This window comes from Zalophus californianus, chromosome 1 (assembly GCF_009762305.2).
Source record: "Zalophus californianus isolate mZalCal1 chromosome 1, mZalCal1.pri.v2, whole genome shotgun sequence".
Classification (NCBI taxonomy): Eukaryota; Metazoa; Chordata; class Mammalia; order Carnivora; family Otariidae; genus Zalophus; species Zalophus californianus.
Window position 1 is genome coordinate 195,643,160 of NC_045595.1, and position 24,628 is coordinate 195,667,787.

Consider the following 24,628-nt stretch of genomic DNA (forward strand, 5'->3'; position numbering starts at 1 on the left):
GAATGCTGGCCTACTGACCAACTAAAAGGAAGGCACAGGCTCTTCCTATCCTGGAACCCATCCTGGGAAGGTCATAGGACAGTGAAAGGGCTGGACCTTCAGAGTTCTTCCAACCTTATAGGAGGAAATGTTTGTCTTTCAAGGGGTGAGAAAGCCAGACAGAGCAGCTCTTTGGAGGTACAGGTCTTAGTCAATCCAGTTCAATTAGCCAAATGTTTATGAAGCACCTATTAGGTACCAAGCACTATTCCAGCCTAGGAGATACATCAGACAACACAAGTGACAAAGATCTGGCACTTGGGTAGCTGGCTTTCTAGTGCAAAGTTAGGGAAAGTGTAGCAGCAACATGAGTTCAAGGGAAGACTGACCTACAGACGGGAGCACTCCCAAGGGAAAGCCCTCAACTGAACCCACACTCATAATCAATGTTTCTTTTTGAACATCCACTGCTCTTAGGAAGGACTGGTGGGTGAGTGTCCAGAGCAGGGCATCCAAGCTTGTGAACTGGTCTTGTTTGTTCTGTTTGTCAAGCTGTGAGTTGCAGACTGTTTCTCTTACAGTCTTCAGAAGGTGCCAGATGTGTTTGTGCAGACAATCCATGGTGACATTGGAGTGGTCATTTGGAAAAGTGTTGCCTGCAGAAACCAAAAGCTGGGTCACATTCCTAGCTGCAGAATTCCAACATGAAACAGGCACTTAAAAGTTGTGGAAATAGTCCACAGCTTTGGACTATTTTTGATCCCTGTAATTGGATTAAGGATGTTTATATCGCACAATTCAAAATGCTTCTTACGTGGTTTCTACATCATCTCATTGTTTGTGGCCAGCATGTTGGGACAGGAAGAAACTGAAGCACAATTCACACTTCACTGGTGATTCATTTGTGGGGAGAAAAGACACCCACGTTTTGTGAACTTGAGTGATACAGAAGTGAGATAACAGCTCCAAGGGGAGATTGGAGAAATTGCTGCTTATTTGTCAGAGGAGAGGGTGCAGTTGAAGACTGTAAAAGAGGCTTTGGCCACAAGTGTAATATAATCAGTACTACAATTGACAGGACCATGTAATTGGCTAGTTCTGGAAATGGAGGATACTGTCTACTCCTTTGAGCGCTGTGGAATCTTACGCACAATGCCAGATCCCTGGTCACCCTTTCTTGTACACGGAGGCAGCTGAAGTGCACAAAGTGTATGCCTGTTGTCCACAGCTACTTAGCTAGAATCTGGGTCTCTTAAGTCCCAGACCCTGGAGCTGGCTGTCTTAGATTCTTGGACTACCATACCTCTTTTCAGGAACATGTATCCAAACTGAAGTCAGCAGGTCCTCAAGGGGCAAAGGGAGAGTGCACATGCTCATACTGATCTCCACTCTGTGTGACCCCCTAGACTGTGTCTCTTCCACCTTGGTGTGACCACACTTCTGTGCTGATGTTCTTCAATGTGCTTCAGTGTTAATTTGCACTTGTCTGGAATACAAGATAGGCCATAAACAAAAACAAACAAACCAACAAAAAAAAACCCACCCCCTAACCCCAAACTCATTTCCTTTGCTGGTGATTTTCACTTTTTTTATTGATTTTCACTCTTTATGAAACCTTGTTCTGCTGGCTGCAGGGTCTGAAATTTTTAGGAAGATGAGCATGGAAATTCAATCAGACTGTCCCAGATCTCCTAGTTCTGTCCCTCAGCAGCTGGGTGGTCTTGGGTGTGAGCTAATGAAGTGGGTAACAAAACCTACCTCAGAGGTGACAGAACTGAGGCAAGGTAACTAGAACAAAGTTAGATACAAGAGAGGCAACCCATAAATGGTCACTATTATTATTATCTAATTGGGTTATTTTGCATCTCACTGTCATAGGCAGTAAGAGAAAAACTAGCTCAATTTCAGTTTGGATTTAGAAAAAAATACTTCAGGGATTACAAAAAAAAAAAGAAGGAGGAGGAGGAAGCAGGGCAGGAGGAAGGAGAAGAGGGGGATTGGAAGGACAGGGGGAGGAGGGGAAGGAACAGCCACCACCACAACACTACATGACTCCTGACCTAGAATATTCCAGTGAAAAAATAGGTTTCTTTTTTTTTTTTTAAAGATTTTTTTTTTTTTAAGATTTTATTTATTTATTTGAGAGAGAGAGAATGAGAGACAGAGAGCACAAGAGGGAGGAGGGTGAGAAGGAGAAGCAGACTCCCTGCCGAGCAGGGAGCCCGATGCGGGACTCGATCCTGGGACTCCAGGATCATGACCTGAGCCGAAGGCAGTCGTCCAACCGACTGAGCCACCCAGGCGCCCATAAAATAGGTTTCTTAAAGAGAAATCCTTCTGGAAAGAAAAGCAAACAAAACAAAAAATCTCAACAGTGTGTGTATATAATAATAGTCCAAAAATGCTAACTAGAAGAAAACAGAAAATGTTTCTAAAACTCAATGATTCATAAATTGGACTGAGTTGCAGTATGTTTGCAGTTCCGAGCTGTATAGAACTGCCCTTACCCTTTACTTTGTAAGCCATCCCTTATCCTGCCAAGATCATACTGCCTCGACCCACTTATGGAACCTGCACCAATTCCATTTTCTTCTCTGTATCCTAGAAAATACTTCAAAAGATCCTCAACCCTCTCACTCCAGGCATCTGCCCTGCCTGCTCTGCCTAGTGTTGGTTCCAGGAGATGTCCTTAAGATAAGTAGCCTCAAGCTTGAAAAGGAATCCTTCTGAACACATGGATAGAATCCATTTTCTTGTATTCTTCAGGTTCTAGAGGTTGCCTGCATTCCCTGGCTGGTCGTTCCATCTTCAAAGCTAGTGATGACCTGGAGGTGCCTGGGTAGTATAGTGGTTAAAGTCTCAGACTCGGTTTTGGCTCAGGCTGTGGTCTAAGGGGTCGTAGGGATGGAACCCTGACTTGGGCTCTGGGCTCAGCGTGGAGTCGGCTTGAGATTGTCTCTCTCCCTCTTCCTCTGCCCCTCCCTCTTGTGCTGTGCCTCCCTCTCTCTAAAATAAATAAACTCTAAAAATAAAACAAAACAAACAAACAAACAAAAACCACAACTATCAGTGACCTGTCAGGTTTTTTTCCTCACTCTAAGACTGACACTTATACTTCCCTCTTCCATATTTAAGGACCCTTGAGATTGCATTTGACCCAACCATATAATCCAAGAATAACCTCCCATTTTGAGGTCAGCTGATTTGCAACTTCAATTTCCCTTTACCATGTAATCTATTTATAGGTTCCAGGGATTAGGAGATGAACATATTGGGGGGACCATAATTCTGCCTACCACTAAGGGTGGAGAGAGAGACTGTAGAAGAAAGGGAAAAAATCCTGCTTTTTAAACAAGGAGCCCACATTTTTATTTTGCACTGGACAGCATAAATTATGTAGCCAACCCTGGAAAAGATCTAAGTGGACTCTATACTAATTCTCTTCTTGTTCACAGAAGCACTCATGCATCCCTTACTCCCAGAAATCCTGGTCATCACCTTCTCTCTTGCTCCATGATGCCTTGTCTTTCTCAGCCATGAGTCACAGTGGGCTTCATCTCTCTCAACTCTCCCATGGAAGTCCCCTCACTGGAGCTGAGGTAGCCCCCTCTTACTGTTGCCACTTGAGCCTCACAGCACAGAAACAGCTCTCTATAGGGAAAAATCCCTCATGGCTCACTGGTACCCACTTCGATCTCTTTTATATATCTTTGATATATTAATTTTCTGCTGTAACAAACTATCAAACCCAGGGGTTTAAAACAACAGAAATTTATTCTCTCAAAGTTCTGGAATCCAGAAGTCTGTAATCAGTAGGTGAATATGTTCTTTTAGTCTTCCAGCTTCTGGTGACCGCCAGCATTCCTTTGCTTGTAACCACATCACTCCAATTTTCAAGGTCAGCATCTTCATCTCTGCTTCATCTTCACCTGGCCTTCTCTTCTGTGTGTATGTCAAATCTCCCTCTGCGCTTTCTTATAAGGATACATGTAATTGCCTTAAGGACATACCTGGATAATCCAAGACAATTTGCCCTTCTCAAAATCTGTAACTTAATCTCATCTGCATGTCATGTTAACTAACATTCACAGATTATAAGGAGTAGGGCATGGATTTTTTTAAGGGGGGATGGTCAGTTTCCAATGGACCATACTTGATTTGACTAAAATGTTCAAAAATAGTGATCCAGGTTTCTCTAAATTGCTTTTTAAATTTCTGTATATGGGCAAGTCTGCCTCTCCCTCACTCTAGAAACTGGTACCTGCCTTATTAGCACCTCATTCAAAACAGAGGTAGCAAAAATTCCATTTTAACAACCTTCAAAAGATAAAATGAACCAATAGGAGAAGTAAACAGCATTGGACGTTTTTAAATGAATTGATCATCATCACTCAATTATGATACATGCTAAGTATACAGAATATAACCTGAATAGTCATTTGAGGTCACAGTTGCAAAAATATAATTTTACTAATTAAAAACTCCAATGACTAAAGAGATCAATGTCAGGTTCAAAGTAGAAAAAGTGTATATGAAAATTACTGTGTGCAAAAACACAAATGTACATAGATTTATGACTTTGGGAAATTCTTGTCGTCTCTAAACTCAGTTACTTTTACCTGGAAGTTATGTATAATGAACATTTTCACAGGGATAGTCTGAAGTTGTTAAATGAGATTTTAGATACAAATTTGGGAAATTTTAAATATTACATAAGCATGAGATATCTGTCATCCAAGAGACTACATGTGAGCATATTTTTAGTGGATTTCATTCAACCATATACTAGTGTTTTATGACTTCAAGGTACCTCTAAGTCTAGTTGTAAAGAGATTTACGTAGAGAACTAACCATAATATCATTGGAGAATAGAGGAAGGAACTGTCTTTGCTTAGGCTGCTACAACAGAATACCATATATTGTGGGGCTGAAACAAAAGACATTGATTTCTCATGACTTGTAGATGGTGGCCATCTTGCCATATTGTCATATGATAGAGACAGAGAGGGTTCTGATTTCTTCCTTTTCTTAAAAAAGCACAGTCCCATCATGGGGACTTCATCCTCATGATCATATCTAATCTTAATTACCTCTCAAAGCTTTCACCTCCAAATATTGGGGGTTAGGGCTTCAACATAGGAATTTGGGGGTGGGAGAGACCAGACATTCAGCCCATAGCAGGAACCAGGAGTATATGTGCCAATACTTACATGGAGAAAATCTGATCATACTTGAATGATTAATTCTATCAGCTTTTTTGCCAATGTTATTATGAGTTTGATTTCAAACATGGAAGAATCAGGAAAGCTCATCTTGCCTTCAAATTTTAGGAATTTTATGTTAAATTTATTTAAGGTTTCTTCCTTTGATTTTTCTCAACTGCTCTGAACTCAACCTATGTCTATATTAAATTTATGTGTGTGTGTGTATCTGTGACCAATGCCCCCATATTAGCAAAAATTATATGGCACCCCTCTTCTAATGCTTAACAGAATTCAGAATTACTTATGGGGTTTCTAGGAGTTAAGTAAGATGTTTTCAGCCTGGGTTGCAATTCAGTTTGTTAGCTTGCCAATTTGTGATAACTGCATCTGCTAACACAACTGTACATGTCATTCATTCTATCACCATATTATTGTCAGTACCATGATATTTTACCATTTTTTTCTCTAAGCCATGCCACTTCCAGTTTTATTTTTCTTATTTCTTAAAAGGTACTGCAATTGTATTTTTTGTGCATGAAATATATAACCTTTAATTTTTGACTCTATGAATTATGTAAGAAAACATGTTTTCCAGCTTAAAAGTATTTCTAAAATATCACAGAAAAATAAAATAAGCTTAATAATGACTTAATGTATGGTGTTTAGGTAGAAAATAAAAGGCATTCACTGTATTATCATTTTTCTAAATAAATTTTTTGAATACACAATTGTTATGTATTTCATTTTCTTTAATATTTATTACACATTTTTACCTCTATGTTTTTTGCAATGAATAATTGTGTACCAGTTCTATCAGACTCTATAGGAAGTTATTTCAAGTTAATTCACTATGAAAGTACAAAATCAACAAATCAGCAATACTAGAGGTAGCTTCATCACCATAGCAGAAGGTGCCAATAAGTACTGGCTTTCTTCCCCTGAGATGGACCCAATCTCATTTTACCAACCTGCCTGATGTCTTCCTTCTGTCTTCTATTTTTGTCATTAAGGTTCTATAATGTATTTTATTTCATTATACTTATTAGCTATGGTTTTCATAATGATTCCTATCAGAGAGGCAGTAGAACTTAAGGACACGAACTTTGGCAATTTAAATATGGTTTGAATTTTAGTTCCATCATGTATTGGTTTATAATGTTGTCAAGTGAACTCTGAACTTCAATTTCCTCATCTATAAAGTGAGGGTAATAGAAAGTTACTCACAGGAGTTTGTGGAGATTTAGAGAGAAAAGATGCAAAGCATATAACCCACTACCTGCCATGTGGTAAAAAGTTTATAAAATAGGTGTTGTCTCCATTATTGCTCTTATTATGACTACCATAAAATTAATTGTTATGAATTATATATAAATACAGAATATATATTTAGTTTTGCAAATGTTCCATTTGAAATTGGAAACACATACACAGAACCTTTCTTCTCCAATTTCAACAATTTAAAAGAAAAAGAAAACTTGAAAAAAAGTAAAGTTATATTTGCAAACTTAATTATTTTTCAAAAGTGAATGTTATGTATGTTTATCTCTGAAATATGAGTATGCTTCTGAGTAAAGAAATCCTTTACAATATTTTGCTCAAGGAAAATGTTGCCCTGTAAAAGGTGCGATGTCTAGTCAATATAGTTTATAATCCAGACTCTCCCATATGGTAAATGTATCAAAATGAGTGGATAGATAAAAGTAGTAGAATAATTATAAGTTTTTTGGATGTAGCTCTCTTTCATTTCTAGTGTATCTTTTATATAAAGGAATAATTTTAATGTCACCCAACTGAGTATGTCTGCCCTTACATTTAGGGCACTCACAAAAAAAGGTCCAGTGACCTGACCTCTTGGGTATAATAAATTCAATCAAAACATTTCAATCTCAAGAATATTCTCTATATTATAAATTATTTTGTCCCTTTAAAAAGTTGGACTGTACCATCTTTAAAACAAGTATTGCATCTTGCTCATAGGGAAAGTATCTTCATGGTAAACACTGAATTAGAATATAGATATTATGAAGTTGTTTCAACAGGTAAGGATAAAAATATTCAATTTGAGTTCTCAAAAGACTTTTTTTTTAAAGATTTTATTTATTGATTTACTTGACAGAGAGAGACAGCGAGAGAGGTAACACAAGCAGGGGAAGAGATAGATGGAGAAGCAGGCCTCCCGCTGAGCAGGGAGCCTGAATCAGGGCTCGATCCCAGGACCCCGGGATCATGACCTGAGCCAAAGGCAGTTGCTTACCCAACTGAGCCACCCACTGCCCCAAAAAACTTTTCAATTACAGTCTAGGAATGTGAGTCCAGTCTTGTTTCATCAGAAATACCAGTTATTAAAAAATACATCTTAGTTAAATGTATATTTGATGTTTTAAGGGGGACTCTATATTAATATTAAATAGATTTAATTATTTTCCCAAAAAGGCAATAAAAACAAATTCTTCTTAGCAATGGTTTATTCATGCATATGAGCATCTATTGTTTGTTAAAACCTGCATGAAACATGGTTTCATGGAGATGCTTTAGAAACCTCAACATTTGTTATTTCTTATCTTTTTGATCTTAGCATTCTGATAGGTAAAAGGTGATATCTCAATGTGGTTTTAATTTGCATTTCCCTGATGATTAGCGATGTGGAGCATCCTTTCAATGTGTCTGTTGGCCATCTGTATATCTTCTGTGGAAAAATGTCTACTCAGGTCCTCTGCCCATTTTTTAATCAAATTGTTTTGTGTGTGTGTATGTTGAATTGTAGAAGTTCTGTATAAATTTTGGATATTAGCTCCTTATTGGATATATCTTTTAATTTGCAAATATGTTCTCCCGTTCAGTGTTGCCTTTTTGTTTTGTTGATGGTTTCCTTCACTGTGCAAAAGCTTTTATTTTGATGTAGTCCTAACGGTATATTTTTGCTTTTGTTTCTCTTGCCTTAGGAGACAAATACCATATAATTTCACTCATATGTAGTGTGTAAAACCAACAAACAATAAATGAATAAACAACAAATAACAATCAGAATTAGACTTGTAAATACAGAGAACAAACTGATGGTTGGAGGGGATGGGCAAAATGGGTGAAGGATTGTGAGAGACACAGGTTTCCAGTTATGGAGTGAGTAAGTTACAGGAATAAAAGGCACAGCATAGGGAATATAATCAGTGACACTGTAATACTGTTGTATGTTGACAGATGGTAGCTACACTTGTGGTGAGAATAGTACAATGTATAAACTTGTCCAATCTCTATGTTGTAGTCCTAAAACTATTGTAACATTGTTTGTCAACAATACTTAAATAAAAAAATTAATTAAAAACAAAATAAAAACACTTGATCTTAGCCAAAAGGCCGAGAAGTGATAAAAACAAAATAAAAACAAACAGAAACCTCAACATTTTAGTTGACTCATAATCTGCTAGGAATATTATAAAGTGACTGTAAAAACTATACACAATGAGAACTTTTAGTTAATTTAATCAAAACTATGAGTATTAAGACTTTTTAGATCTTAAGCCAAATGATACCATGTTTATCATGATCAATAATCCAGAATCTATTACAGTAAAGAATACCAGTACTCAAAGGAAAAGGTAACCCAAAATTTAGTTATATTTTTGTGTTGTATGCTCATGTTTGTCTGTTTGTTTATTTGTATTCCCATCTTTATATTGAACTTTGGTGCTTGAATATTTTTAGAATTTATAATAGCTTAAATGAAATAATGATTTGCTGAAGACTCGGGTCAAAACACTAGAAAACTATTTTGATTTTTTTTTTCTTTTTCCCTGGCTCAGCTTAGTAATTAAAAGCATCATCTTGCACATGGATGCCAGGTTAACTCAGGCATATGCCTTGACTTAATGCCTGAGTTAATCTTCACAAATTTACTCTATAGAAATTGGGAGTAGTACATCCTAATTTTTCTGCAAAATCAGATCATACATGATAGCAGCATTGGAGGTGGGAGAAGAATAAAGGTTTTAAAAATATGCTAAAATTTCATTTTACTAGATGATTTCTATATGATTAAAATTTCTATAAGCAATGGAATATTTAGAAAAAAATCATTGTTTTTGAAGCCAGTATTAGCCATTTAATTGATATTTAAAAGATTTTTAATACTGCTGAGTTTGGTTTTATAGCCAAAAGTCTCACCATATAGAAAATGCTGTAGATAACATCCAGAGGAAGCCCAGCAAAGGTATTAAAAACTTTCCTGAAATTAATTGATTTGAAGAGGGATTAATATCCACAGAGGAAACTGTTCATTATTTTATATTAAATTTTGTTTATGGGAACTAAAATTATTGGCATATTGCCATATGGTTCCCTAGAATTAATCATACCTGCTATCAATTATTTGTCAAGTTTCACTGCCTAAACATATGAAGAATATGGTTACAAAATGTTGGAGATGCCAACAAATTTGAGATACAATCCTAAGGGCCTAGAAACCTAATTTTGAATATTGTCTTACATTAAATTAAATCCTGCTTATGATGATTTAAATTTTTCCTTTTCTCCCCAGTAGCCTCAATTTATTAGTTTGCTTGGCATTGCTTTGTTGTTTATAGACAATTTATCTTAGATTTTTGTTATTTTGAATTGTACTCCTGCTTGAATATGGTGTCTAAAGTGAACAAAAACCACATTCATTTTAAATAGTCAACAATGGTAGCATAATATTAACCCACTTCTTAACCCACTTCTAGATACATTTATCACAGTGACTTAAATGAGGACACAATTACAAAAGAAAGTTACATAGATTTGATGCAAGGAGTCAGCTTCTAAGCAGGAAAGAAAAGTAATTCTCTTCCTCCAGTTATAAAAGGAGGATTTCTAAACCATACATATAGGAACTACCATTTGTTGGTATGTATTATAAAAGTAAAAAAATAAAAATAAAAATAAAAATAAAAGTAACCCAGTGTTCAAAAGTTGGGAAAGTCAACAGGTAGAACCTTGTCACAGTAGTTAAACTTTCTTTTTTTAAAAAGGTTTTTTTAAAATATTTTATTTATTTATTTGACAGTGAGAGAGAGAGTACAAGCAGGGGGAGTGGAAGGCAGAGGGAGAGGGAAAAGCAGGCTTCTGCTGAGCAGAGAGCCAGACGCAGGACTCGAACCCAGGACCCTGTGATCATGACCTGAGCCGAAGGCAGTCGCCTAACCAACTGAGCCACCCAGGCGCCCCTATACATGTGAGAAATATTTAGACTTGAAGAATCAGGTGTTTGTGTCATTAGATAAGGAGTCTAGATGAGGCTCATGTTTGAATTTGAGTGAGTAGGAAATAGTGATATATCTGTTAGAGTTACTAGATCAAGTTAATGGAAAAATATCTGTGGAGTAATTATGATAAAGATAGGTTGCCTCTTCAAGCTCTCCTCACTAGCTATTTCAGAGACCATAGCAGAAACAGATAACAACCATTGGCTTATGTTCAGCCTTAGTAAAATGACAATATTTCTGTTTAGCTAATGTGGCACTTGGAGGCCAAATTTGGATTAGGCACAATATCTAAAGGAGCATAAAAAGACATAATTTCTTTTCATTTTTCAAGAGTAAGGAAATGTATAAAGGCTGAGAAATCTTGAACGAACATGTTCTCTTGCATCAGATTGTCCCTGAATACAGACTTTTTGCAGTAGAATATTTAAATGAATACAGAAGTATAATATGTACTTTTCTCATGTGAGTTGCTCCAGAAAAGAGAGCTTAAGCTAGAGAAATATTAATCACTTGTCCATCTGTAAATAATACATTTCTCTGTAAATCATCACACACTCAAATTTAGCTATAATTTGTCACACTTCCGCTTGGAGGACTTCAGAATTTGCCTAGTTTGAGTACTTGCCTATAGCTTGGTATACAACCCTGCTGTATTATCACAATGAAGGATACTTTGTTCCCTCTTCTGTTACAGAATTCAATTGAGGATACCACACTGCATTTATGTATCATGTCTCCTTAGCATCCTTCAGTCTATGATGGCTTTTCAGGTTTTCTTGTGTCTGATGACCTTGACGGTCTCAGGGATGTTGTCCCTCACTTTGTATTTGTCAGGCTGTTTTTCTTATTATTAGACAGGTGTTATGGGGCTGGGGGAAAGAATATGATAGAGATGAAGTGCCCTTCTCATCCCATCTATCAGTAGGCATGTGTCATCAATATAACATTATCAGTGATGTCAAACATAAGGTAGTGTTTGCCAAGTTTTTCCATGGTAAGTTTACTATTATTTTTTTCTTTTCCACATTCTATTTTTCTTTCATTAAGTTCTGCCCACACTTAAGGTCGAAGATTAAAGTGCACCTCCTAGAGGAGAAGTATAACTCCTTTCTCTTTCTCTCTTTTTTGATAGATGTCTATATAGACATAGACAAATATAGTTTTCTTTTTTTTAAGATTTTATTTATTTGAGAGAGAGAGATATAGCGAGAGAACACAAGAAGGGAGAGGGAGAAGCAGACTTCCACTGAACAGGGAGTCTGACATGGGGCTCAATCCCAGGACCCTGGGATCATGACCTGAGCTGAAGGCAGACACTCAACCGACTGAGCCACCCAGGCGTCCCAACAAATATATTTTTTTTTCTATCTATCTATCTATCTATCTATCTATCTATCTATCTATCTATCTATCATCTATCTATCATCATCTATCTATCTATCTATCATCTATGTTAGTTTTCTAAGACTTTCATACATAGTACACAGACTGAGTGGCTTTGAACAACTGTGAGTCTTTCTCACAGTCCTGGAGGTTTAGAGTCCAAGATGTAGTTCCAACAAGATGTAGTTGGTTTCTTCTGAGGCCTCTCTCGTTGGCCTGCAGATGACCCCCTTCTTGCTGTTTCTTCACAGAGTCATCCCTCTGAGACTGTGTGCTCCTGGTGTCTCTCTCTGTGTCCTAATCTGCTTTTTTTTTTTTTTTATAAAGACACTAATCAGATTGGACTGAGGTCTACCCTAAATGCCTCATTTAAAAAAAATATTTTATTTATTTATTTGATGGAGAGAGAGTGAGCACAAGCAGGGGGAGCGGAAGAGGGAGAAGCAGGCTCCCCCACTGATCAAGGAGCCCAAAGCAGGGACTGATCCCAGGACCCTGGAATCATGACCTGAGCCGAAGGCAGACGCTTAATGACTGAGCCACCCAGGAGTCCCTAAAGGCCTCATTTTAATTCAATGAAGGGTACCAGAATATTCCACCACAAACTATTCTTCTTTGGTTTATGAATTATTTGAGGCTAAAGGCACTGAGAACTGGCAGATGCAGCAAAAGGTCTTTACGTCCTCCTGACTACTTAAAAATAAATACTAAATTTCTCCTTTCATGAAATAATTTTACATTTATAAAGGAAATTTCCATTTGTACAGATATCTCTATACCAGGAGGAGAGCTAACCCAGAGACAACTTTCCCCACCTGAGAGATTCTTAATCTAAATAACAAGACAATGTTTATTTACCCTAGATTTCCTTGCCTCCCTCTCCCATAACTCACCTCCCTTGTCCAGAAGCCCAAAACTCCATTTCCTTTTGTTTAGTCTATAATGATATATATATATATAAGCCTCAATCATCTGGCTGCCTCCTTGAACTACATTTTACTTTGTGTACTCCTGTGTGGAAGTATATAAATAGTCCCTGGTGTCATTTTTCTTAGGAATCAAAAGTAATTTAAATCATCTTGTTGGGGTTGGTATAACTTATTTATTCATTATGTATTCTTATTAGAAATAAACTCCATAAGAACAGAAACATTGTCTGTTTTGGTTTCCACTCGGATTCCAGTGCTTACAAGACTCCCTGTCTCAAAATTAACGTTTACTAAATGTTTTTATGTAAAGGAATTTATAACTTATTTGGAAGTTACCTCAGTTTCGGTCTGGTTTTATTTCTTCTATCATTCTTTCAGTTGATTCCACAGGTCAAGATAGGCTGGGTCACACTGCACTAACTCACACCAAGATTTTCGTGGCTTAATGAAAGCTTATTTTTTTTAGTTCGATCAAGTCTGTTTCAATCATATGACTCTCATATCACATAACAACTTATGCAATTATGGAGCATAGAAAGAAGTAAGGTATATCAACTCTTCTCATATTTCACTGACCAATCAAGTCACATGACTCCAAAGGAACATGGAAAGCTATGATTTCTACAGGCCTGAAGAGAAGGAAACATGATTATTAACATCTAGTAGTAATGAATAAAAATCTTATTGTTCGCCTATTTAATATTTGTAACTTCTTTGGGAGAGAAATGGTCTTAATTTTGTTCATTTTGTTTTATTTAGATTTCTCCAATTGACCTTATATAACAGAATCATTCAATTATTTACATTTTTCTTTATTAAAATGTAATTTTAATTCTTCATCTTTTCCTAGTTTTTGAGGCTGGTGTTTCTAAATATGAACAGCTTTAAATAATGCCTTTGAAGATGTATCTAGGATATACTAGTGGATTTGCCTAATTCACAACAAAAAATCATGGTTCTCAGTATATATAATTATTAAGATAATGGATGAATCTTGTCATTTCTTAGTGGACTGATAATATGCTGAAATGATAGGAGAACTTATATTCCTCAGTTTCCTGGCGATTAACATGTTTTTAATGTTAGGATATTGAAAGGTATTATATAAGGAAAAAGAAGGCTTTGGAATCAAAATAGTTTGGAAAATTTTAGTTTACATAAAACAGATTTAAAAATCAATATATTTATCTACTGTTAGACTTCTCAGAACTCTCATTAGGCTAAGTGTATTCTGTGAACTCTCTGGAAAAAAAATAGTATATAGCATCTGTTAAAGTATTTTAAGGCAGGTTTAGTCTTGGTCGAGAAAAAACAGAGCCAAAAACAAAGATTTGCAGTACAGATTGTATATTTGGAAGGTCATCCCAAAGAACAGGAGTGAGGGACAGGGAATGAGAGAAAAACAATGCAAGGATAAGTTACCAAATTGGTCACTGCTATGGTTGACCAGTGTTAGATCTCACATGTGAGCTTTTGAGGAGCTTTATGAAATGAATCTTACAACTGACTGCCTGGGGCTTGGAATGAGAAAGATTTATCCACCAGCATATATTCTTAACAGGTCAATGATAGCGCTGTGGGGGTTAACTGCTGTCATGTCTGGGTTCACATGTTTGAATGTTAGGTTGATTCTTAACAGGAATGTCAGATTTTTTTTTTTTTTTTTTTGTCAGCTAGTTCCCTGGGTAGGAAATAAAAGCAGAGAGCCTAGGTCTAAGTGAAAGCTGATAAGATGCACGTGCAAACTTGGACAAAGTCTGCTCCGAATTGGTTACTGCATCCAAAGCTAGAGTGAAACCCAGCTGTTGCACTTGATGCATCTGACAAACTGAATAACAGGTCCTCAATCCACTCCCAGAACCCTGTAGGAAGAGAGCAAAACTTTGGGAAAATCTAAACTTCCCTTTGTAGTACAATATACATTTTCTGCAGAATGTGATTTCAGAACCAATTTTAATTTCTTATATTGGTCAAGTCAGTTTAAACAAATCTTATAAATAACTCAAATATCATGTAAGTAGAAACAATGGCAAAACAAAAATATTAACGTTCTTAATAATAATGATCACTTTTTAAAATGTTATCATTAAGGATAGTACAGTGAATACATTCATCTTTACTAAAATTCTTAATTTTTTTGTACATTTAAACAATACTAACCATAAAAGATTGAGGGATAAATTCATGAAGCGTTGTATGAATTTAAAAAAAAATGTAATAGATCTCACTGTTGAGAAATCTTTATAGTATTAGTAAGAATAAAAATATGTGAAAAATTTCTAATCTAACCTTTGAGTACACTTGTCACATAACTTTTAAGAGCCATCATAAGGTAAAATGTCAAAATATTAGCTATTTAAATATATGTGTGTGTATATACACACATTTGTTTCTAATAAATGATCTTATTTTCTATATGCAACTTTACATACTAAGTTCTGAGGTTTTTTTTTTTCTTTTTTTTTAAGCTTTTATTTATTTATTTGACAGAGAGAGAGTTAGCAAGAGCAGGAACACAAGCAGGGGAGTGGGAGAGGGAGAAGCAGGTTTCCCGCTGAGCAGGGAGCCTGATGCGGGGCTCAATCCCAGGACCCTGGGATCCTGATCTGAGCCAAAGGCGGACGCTTAAGGACTGAGCCACCCAGGGGCCCCCTAAGTTTTCTTATTGAGAACACATTCATGGAATGTAATGGGACTATTATTACTCTCATAGACTTAACATCTGCAACTCAATTAAAAGCAAAACTAAAGAAGAGCCGTTTAACAATACAATAATTCTCAAGTTGTTGTGCACAATGGTAAACACCCATAGAGCAATCAGCATATCATGGGGCATTGCTTCAAAAATATAAAAAGAGAAACCACAAACAGGAAAAGCAATTTAGAAATGAGATAGAATAAAAAACTAAAAAAAATGACCTCTAATACTCTAGAACACCCAGGGTTTGTGCTTTCATGTTTTACATGACCTTTATAATTGGATCTCAACTTATAGACATTAAAGTCTAGAATGTAAAATAAGAATAGCCATAATGATATGTCTCATACATTTCATTAAAAATGTATTTCCTTATTTTTTCAAATGATCTTTCTCCAATCCATCTAATTGAAATATTGTTTTCTTTTTATTATTATTTTGTTTTATTTTAATTTCAGTATACTTAACATACAGTGTTATATTAGTTTTCAAAATGAACTTTGGAATGGAATCTGTTTTAGAGTTTAGGGAAAATAGCACACAAATATCATGAATTGATTATGCATCCTTGAAAACTTTTATTTTCGGTTCCCTTACTGATCAGTGAACAGTAACAAGCATTGCCATTTGTAGGGAACTTTAGGATTTTCTGATGAAGAATATATGTCAGATAGATACCTTAACTGCCAGAAAGATACTTTTTCAAATAACTTCTTATAAAGGTAGTAACAGTATTTTTTAAATAAAATATATTATTTGTCTATATTCTGTGCTTATGAGTTTTAGTCAAGAGTTCTTCATTTAAGTTTAACCCCAACATCAAATATAGGTCATACTTTGATCCAAGAACAAATGTGCTAACGATCTGTTCATTGCCCCTTTAACTGTGCCTTTTTCCAAATGTCTTATCAAAGGAATCGTATAGTATGTAATCTTTTGGGACTGGCTTCTTTCACTGATTCATCCAGATTATTGCTTGTATTGTTGTTGAAAACTGACTCTGTGCTTGGGAACCAAAATATAATGGGAAGACAGAGTTTGGGAGAAAGAGGAACAATACGTTGATTGCTCTGCTGGGCAAAGGAGGCAGCAGCAGGCTATGGCTTTCAAAACCTGCACACCCCCCTGGAGGGAGGGGCTGGGGGCTTTTATAAGGGAATACAGGATCTAGCAGGTTTTGACAGAAATTGTGTACATGCTACCAGCCTCCTTTGTCTTGTCTTTAGGGTGGTACCAGGTTCCTGACACAAAAGACTATGAAGGGAGAAGGGGAGGTTTGCAGAAAAGAGCAAAATGTTCCTTTAAAATTGAGCTTCATTGAAGCACTAGCGCAGCCATTTTGATTTTGGTCCAACTTAATGCTTGTAAGCAGTTTCAGTATCAATAGCTAATTTCTTTTTATTACTTAGCAGTATTCCATTTCTTGAGTGTGAGAAATTTTGTTTACCTATTCACTCATTAAAGGACATTTGGGTTATTTTACATTTTTGGCAGTTATGAATACCGCTGTCATAAATATTTATGTACTGATTTTTGTCTGAAAACATGATTTTAATTCTCTAGGCTAAATTTCTAAAATTTGGATTTCTGGGTGATAAAGGTATATATTTAACTTTATAAAAAACTGCCAAACTGTTTTCTAGAATTGTTGAACTGTTTTGCATTCTCACTAGCAATGTTTGAAAGTGTCAGATACTTTGCATCGTTGCCAACACTTGCTATATATTTTTATATAAGCTTTATTTATTTATTTATTTTTATTTACTTATTGAGAGGGAGGGAGGGGCGGAGGGAGAGAGAGAATCCCAAGTAGGGTCCACGCTCAGCACAGAGCCTGATGCAGGGCTCTATTTCACGACCTGGAGATCATGACCTGAGCTAAAAATCAAGAGTCCAAGGCTTAACCAACAGAGCCACCCAAGCACCCCTTTATTATTTTAATGAATATTTAATGGTATTTCACTAACTTAAATTTTTCTAATGACAAATCATTTTTCTTTCTTTTTTGTAATATGTTTTTAAGATTTTATTTCTTTATTAGAGAGAGGAAGAGAGAGTGCACAAGCAGGGGAAGGGGCAGGCAGGGGGAGAAGCAGACTCCACGCTGAGCAAGGAGCCTGATGTGAGACACTATCCCAGGACCCTGGGATCATGACCTGAGCTTAAGGAAGATGCTTAACCAACTGAGCTACCCAGGCGTCCTGATAAATAATTTTTCTAAGTTTATTCGCCATCTGAATATCTTCTTTGGTGAAGTGTCTTTTCATTTTTTTTTTTGCCAAATCTTAATAGATTTATTGTTTGCTTACTGTTGGATTTTGAGAATTCTTTATATATTCTGTTCTTTGTCCAATATGTGCTATGCAAATATAGTATCCAGAGCTGTAGCTTGTCTTCTCATTCTGCTTATAGTATCCTTTAAGTTGTAAGTGTTCTTAATTTTGATCAATTTTTTTTAAGGATTGTGTTTTTGATATTTTATCTAAGATTGAATTAGCTAACTCAAGGTCACAAAAATTTTCTCCTATGTATTTTTATTAGATTTTTCTAGTTTTACATTTTACATTTAAGTTAAAATTTATTTTGAATTAATTTTTTTAAGATTTTATTTATTTATTTGACAGAGAGAGAGAGAGAGAGAGAGCTAGAGAGGGAACACAGGCAGGGGGAGTGGGAGAGGGAGAAGCAGGTTTTCCGCTGAGCAGGGAGCCCAATATGGGCCTCGATCCCAGGACCCCGGGATCATGACCTGAGCTGAAGGCAGATGTTTAATGACTGAGCCACCCAGGCACCCCTTGAATTAATTTTTTAATACAGTTATACAGTATGAAGCATAGTTCAAGTTTGTTTTGTTTGTTTATATAAATATCTAATTGTTTTAGCAGCATTATTTTGCAAAAGAATATCCTTTCTCCATTGAATTGCCTTTGTGCTTTTGTCAATAAATAATAACCGAACATATTTGTATAGCTCTATTTCTAGACTCACCATACAATTCTGTTAATCTTATGTGTCTATCCTTTCATCACTATCATGGTTTCTAGATATGCCTCTGTACTGGGCAATGTGAGTGCTTCCTACTTTTTCCTTCTCTGTACAAATTATTTTGGCTATTCTATTTCCTTCCCACGTCATGTGAATTTTAGAACCACCTTGTATATGTCTATAGAGAATGTTACTAATAGTTTTATTGGGATTGAATTAAATGTATAATTTGACTTGGGAAGAATTGACATCTTAACTATATGGATTCTTCCAGTCCATGAACACAGTATGTCTACTTACTTAGGTCCTCTTTTTTTTCTTTCATGAGACATTTATGGTTTTCAGCGTATATTGTTCTACACATATTTGTTAGATTTGTATGTACATATATACTTCTGGTCAATATTAAAATGACAAATAAGGATCATTTTATATTTTTCATAAAAATTTTTAAGTCCTTTATCTCATTTACTTGTCTTATTGCACTTGCTAGGGCTTTCAGTACAATATTGAATAGAAGTGCTGAAAGCATATAAACTTGCCTAGTTCCTGGTCATAGGAAATATGAACTAAGCTGTGTTCTGCAAAAAGACATGTTGAAATCCTAACGCTCGGTACTGTGAATGTGATCTTATTTGCAAATAGGCTCTGTGCAGATGTGGTCAAGTTGAGATGAGGTCATACTGAATTAGGATATATCCTAAATCCAAAGATTGATGTCCTTATAAAAAGAGAGAAATTTGGAGACACATAGACACACAGGGAGAAGACAATCTCGTGAAGATGGCAGCAGCAGAGATTAAGTTTGTGCTGCCACAAACCAAGGAATGGTGGAGGCCACAAGAAACCACAAGAGGCAGGGAAAGATTATTTCCTCAAGCCTTTAGAGTAGACATGGTCCTGCTGACATCTTGATTTGGACTTCTTGGCCACAAATGTGAGAGAATAAATTTCTCATTGTATGCCACAAAATCTGTAGTACTTTGTCTCAACAGCCCTAGGAAACAAATGTGAGGGAAATCAGTTAGCATCTCACAGTTTAGCATGATGTTAACTGTGGTTTTTAAAGAGATTTTCATCAGAATGTGGACTCTTTTTCTATTTATATTTTGATGAGTTTTATTATTATTATTATTATTGTGCTCGCTTCGGCAGCACATATATTATTATTATCATTATTATTAATTATCATCATCATTGGAAGTTGAATTTTGTCAGGTGTTTTTCTGCATCTATTGAGATGGTCATGTGGTTTTCTTTTTTAATGTATTAATATGGTGAGTTATATTGATTGGTTTCCAAATGTTGAATGAGGTTAATATTCTCAGGTTAAAATACTTTTGATTATGTTATATTATTCTATTTATATATTTCTGGCTTCAATTCAATGATTTTTTAAGATTGTTTCATCTATATAAAATATTTTAGTCAGTAGTGTTTTCTGTTGTTATTGCTGTTGTTTTGTTTTATTGTTTTTGTTTTTTGGTAACGTCTTTGGTTTTGTTATAAGGACCTTATAAAATGAATTGGAAAGTATTTGCTTCTCTTCTGTTTTCTAAACAAATTTATATAGAAGTGGTATTTCTTTTTTAAATACTACAGTTAATTAATGAAGCCATCTGGGTCTGGTATTTTCTTTGCAGGATAGTTTCTAAATACAAATTCAATGATTGTATTGATATCAGACATTTTTAGTTTATCTATCACATCTTTGGTGAATGCTGATGGTTTACATTTTTCAAGGGTTAAGTCTTTTCATCTGAGTTTTAAATTTTTGTGCATAATGCTGTTTGTAGATTTATCTCATTATCTTTTTAACATCTGTGGGGTCAACAGAGTTAATTTTTGTCTTCATTCTTTCTTAGAGAATATGACTAAAGATTTATCAATTTTATTAATTTCTCTTAAAGTCTCAGCTTTTCTTTCACTTATTTTCCAGGTTGCTTTTCTCTTCTCCCTTTTATTATTTAGGCATTTACATTTCTTGTTTTGTTCCTTCTGATTGCTTTGAGTTAATTTTGCTCTGATTGTTTTATCTTAGGGTGATGACATAAATTACAGACTTGCATTCTTTTTTCTTTTCTAATACGTAACAATGCTACAAGTTTCCCCCTAAGCTACTTCCATAAATATGAATATATTATATTCTCATTTTCCTTCCTTTCAAAATACTTTTAAACTTCTCTTAAACTTCCTTTTTGTTATATAGAATTATTGAGTGCATGCTTTTTAAAAAGTATCTGAATAGTTTATTCTGTTTCGGCCACTCTAATAAAAAAATAAAATGCCATAGACTGGGTGGCTTACACACCAAGCAGTTGTTTCTCACAGTATAGACACTGGGAAGATCAAGATGTTGGCAGATTCCATGTCTGGGTGGGAGCCTACTTTCTGGTTCACAGATAAGCCTCTTCTTATCATGCTTTCATATGTTGACTAGGGCAACAGAGCTCTCTGGGGCCTCTTTTATAAGGTCACGAATACCGTTTATGAGGGCTTTACCCTCATGACCTAATCAGCTCCCAAAGCCCAACTCCCTCTCCTTCCTGATACCATCACATTGGGAATTAGAATTTTAGTATGAATTTTGGAAAGGACAGAAACATTCAGTCCATAAAACAAATATTTTGGGATTTTCCAGATGACCTTTTGCTAATTTTTAAATTTATTTCTTTATAGCCAGAGAACATGCTTTGAATAATTTCAGTTCTATTAAAATTAGTAAGATGTGTTTTTGACAAAGAATGGGATTTCTCTTGGTAATATTCTCAGCACACATAAGGACATGTTCCTGTCATTATTCAGTAAATTATTACAAATATGACAAATAAGTCAAGATAATTGATATTCAGATATTCTATATGTTTGATGATTTTTTAAAAAAATTTTGTAAGTAATTATAGAAAAGTATGTTAAGGGATCTAAATATAAGTATAGTTTTTATGCTTATAATATTATCCATTGTGTTTCATGTATTTTGAACTCCTATTATTTGGTACATATAAATTTAGGATTGTTTTCTCTTCTTGATAAGTTGATCCATTTGTCATTATGAAATGTCCTATTTTATTCCTAGTAGTCTGGGTTTTGAAGTCTGATATATTACTTAGGGTTCTCCACAGAAACAGAACCAATAAGAGAGATATAGATAGCTAGAGATACAGATTTATCGTAAGGAATTGTGTCACATGGATTATGGAGGCACCAAGTCTATATTCTGCTGTCTACATGCTGGACATCCAGGAAAGCCTGTGCTGAGTGCCAGTCCGTATCTGAAGGCCTAAGGACGAGCAAAGTCAATGTTTCTAGCTTCTAGAAACATTGAGCCCAAGAGCAGGACAAGACTGATGTCCCAGCTCATTTCAAGCAAGAGGAATCTCTCCTTCTTCTGACTTTTTCTTCAATTTAGATCTTCATTGAATTGGATCCTCACCGAAAGGATAATCTCTTTTTCTCAGTCAACCCACTGAAAAACTAATCTCATCTGAAAACATTCTCACAGACTCACTCAGAAATAATGTTTAGCCAAATACGTGGGCACCCAGTGAAGATAGGTGACCCAATCAAGATGACACAATTAAGGTGCTCACTTTGGCAGTTCATATACCTAAAAAGATGATACAGTTAAGCATCATATATGCTTTTCCTAATATTAATATATCCATTCAAGCATGTTGCTGTTGTTAGTGTTTACATGGTATAGTGTTTGCCCTTTTATTTTTGAATAGACTTTTTTTAAAGATTTATTTATTTTATAGAGAGAGAGAGAGGGAATGCAAGCGGGGCGGGAGGGGCAAAAGGAAAGGGAGAAGGAGAGAAGCAGACACCCCGCTGAGTAGGGAGCCAGATGGACAGGGGCTCCATCTCCAGACCCTGAGATCATGACCTGATCAGAAATCAAGAGTCAGATGCTCAACAGACTGAGCCACCCAGGCACCCCTAGACTTTATTTTTTAGAACACACAGGTTTATAGAAAAAAATTGAGAAGATAATACCAAAAATTCCCAAATACCCATGAATACAATTTCTCCAACTGTTACCTTATGTTAGTATGGTACATTTATTACTTTTAATGAACCAATGTTAAGACATTATTAACTAAAGTCCATAGTTTATTCAGATTTACTTAGGTTTTAACTAATGCCTCTCTATGTCCATGTTCAGTATTCCATCCAGTATACAATATTATATTTATTTGTCATGCCCCCTTAATCTTCATGCTTGTGACAATTTCTCAGCCTTTCCTTGCTTTTGATAACATATGTAAGTGAACTTATTCAGTTAATACCCATGTTGTTCAAGGGCCAACTGTATAGTATTTTAATTCACAAATTAATATTGTTTCAAAGTGAAGAAACAAGTTTACAGAAGTTCAGAACTTTCAAAATATCATCCAAATGGATAGATTATTAAATAAGACATATAAAATAGGAATAATTTATTGTTGGTTAATTTTATTCTTTGACAAGTATTTATTAAATATATTATAAGAGTGATGGTAATGCATGAAGAAAGAACATTTCAGTCCTAAAACTACTAAAGAAAGTCAGGACATATTAACAGTCTATTTATTGTAGGACTGGATTGTGTAGCACCAACTTCCAGTACTCTACGACTTTAGTGAAAAAGGGAAACCACTGAAAAAATGTGTTATAATTAATAGTTTGAGAAAAACTTGACTATGCCCTTAAGGGAAGTAAATGGTCAGATTGGAAAGAGAATGAAATAGGGCGTTCCAGGAACTGTGGGAGAACCTAAGTGGAGAGGAATCTAAGTACAGCTTAATCTGAAGTGCCTCAAAGTCCACCTCTCCACAATCTTAATTTCTAGCATTTTAGTCTCCTACCCCATCTTAATATTCTAGCATACTTTCTCTGGTCCTCTCACTCTTAAAATTCCTCCACCTCCTCAAGAGCTGCAATCCATTGGTCCCACCATATTTCTCGGCCTCTCAAAACTCATGTCTTACATTCCTGGCTTAAATACCTAGCTTAAATTCCATGTTCAGTAATATATTTTTTTTTATTCTTTTCTTAGCTTTGGCTCTAAAAGCGATCATTAAGAACATTCCTTTACACACATCTTTTCCTTCCTTGTGATTTTTCTCCCCATGTTTCATGGCAAAAACAAAGTTGTTGAAATCCAATATTCAGCTTATTCTCTACCTTCACCTGAGTTTGAGTATGCTAAGAGAAAACACACAGTGATGGTCTTTTAGTCTTACCTTATAAACCTGACTTTTTTTTTTAGTTCATTTAGTCTTTTACTTTCCTAGACCATTTTAGATTTTAAATTCTCTCTTTAAAGTTTTAACTGTTCCTCCCACTCTTCACTCACAGCTGATAATCTTGTTTAATAGAAGCATTCAGGGAAATTTTACAACAAATGTTACTGACTTATACACATCTACATAAATAGGTTGTTAGTTCACTTCTCTCTCTCTTTTTTTCAGATTTTATTTAGTTTGTTTGAGAGAGAAATAGAGGGAAAGAGAGAGAGCATGAGTTGGGCGAGGAGCAGAGAGAGAGAGACAAACAGACTCCATGCTGAGTGCAGAGCCCAACTTGGGGCTCAGTCCCACGACCCTCAGATCATGACCTGAGCTGAAGTCAAGAGTTGGACACTCAACCAACTGAGACACCCAGGCACCCCTCACTTCTCTTTTCTATGAATTGTCCATGTTTACATTTAAGTTCAGCCTCTTTACTTATGCCCTGGATCAATTCCATTTCATTCACATAAGGAATCTTTATGTGAACAATTACACCTGAATTGTTCCTTCTTGTTTCCTGTGTTGTCAAATTTTCCCTTCTTACTGGAACTTTTCCATTAGTATGCACGCATGTATTAATATTTTCCAGTTATTTACCTTTCAACCACTGACCATTTCTTTTCCCTACTTTCCAGTCAAACCCTTCAAAAGAGTTCTCTATATTCTATTGTATTGTGAATGAAGTCCTACAAAAAATAAAGTGCTTGTTACATTGCATTATTGCAGGAATTGCTGAATAATACTGTTTATAAGCAGTGTTCCTTAACCAAAGTATTAAGAATAATTACTGCTATAAAATAAAAGCGGGTCAGGAAAATAAATTTATACTGCAGCAGAAGAGACTTAGTTTAGCGCTGAACGTGTACATTGTTGATAGAAAGCCTGTGTTCAAATGTTTATCTTCTCACAGCCAGGAAGTTTTATTGGCTTTCTGAGC

General features: G+C 35.5%; 1 pseudogene; it reads right to left on the reverse strand.

The window, feature by feature from the left end:
- Positions 1 to 324: 324 nt before the first annotated feature.
- The window catches only part of LOC113915851, a 115,142-nt pseudogene continuing 90,838 nt past the window's right edge, over positions 325 to 24,628 (reverse strand).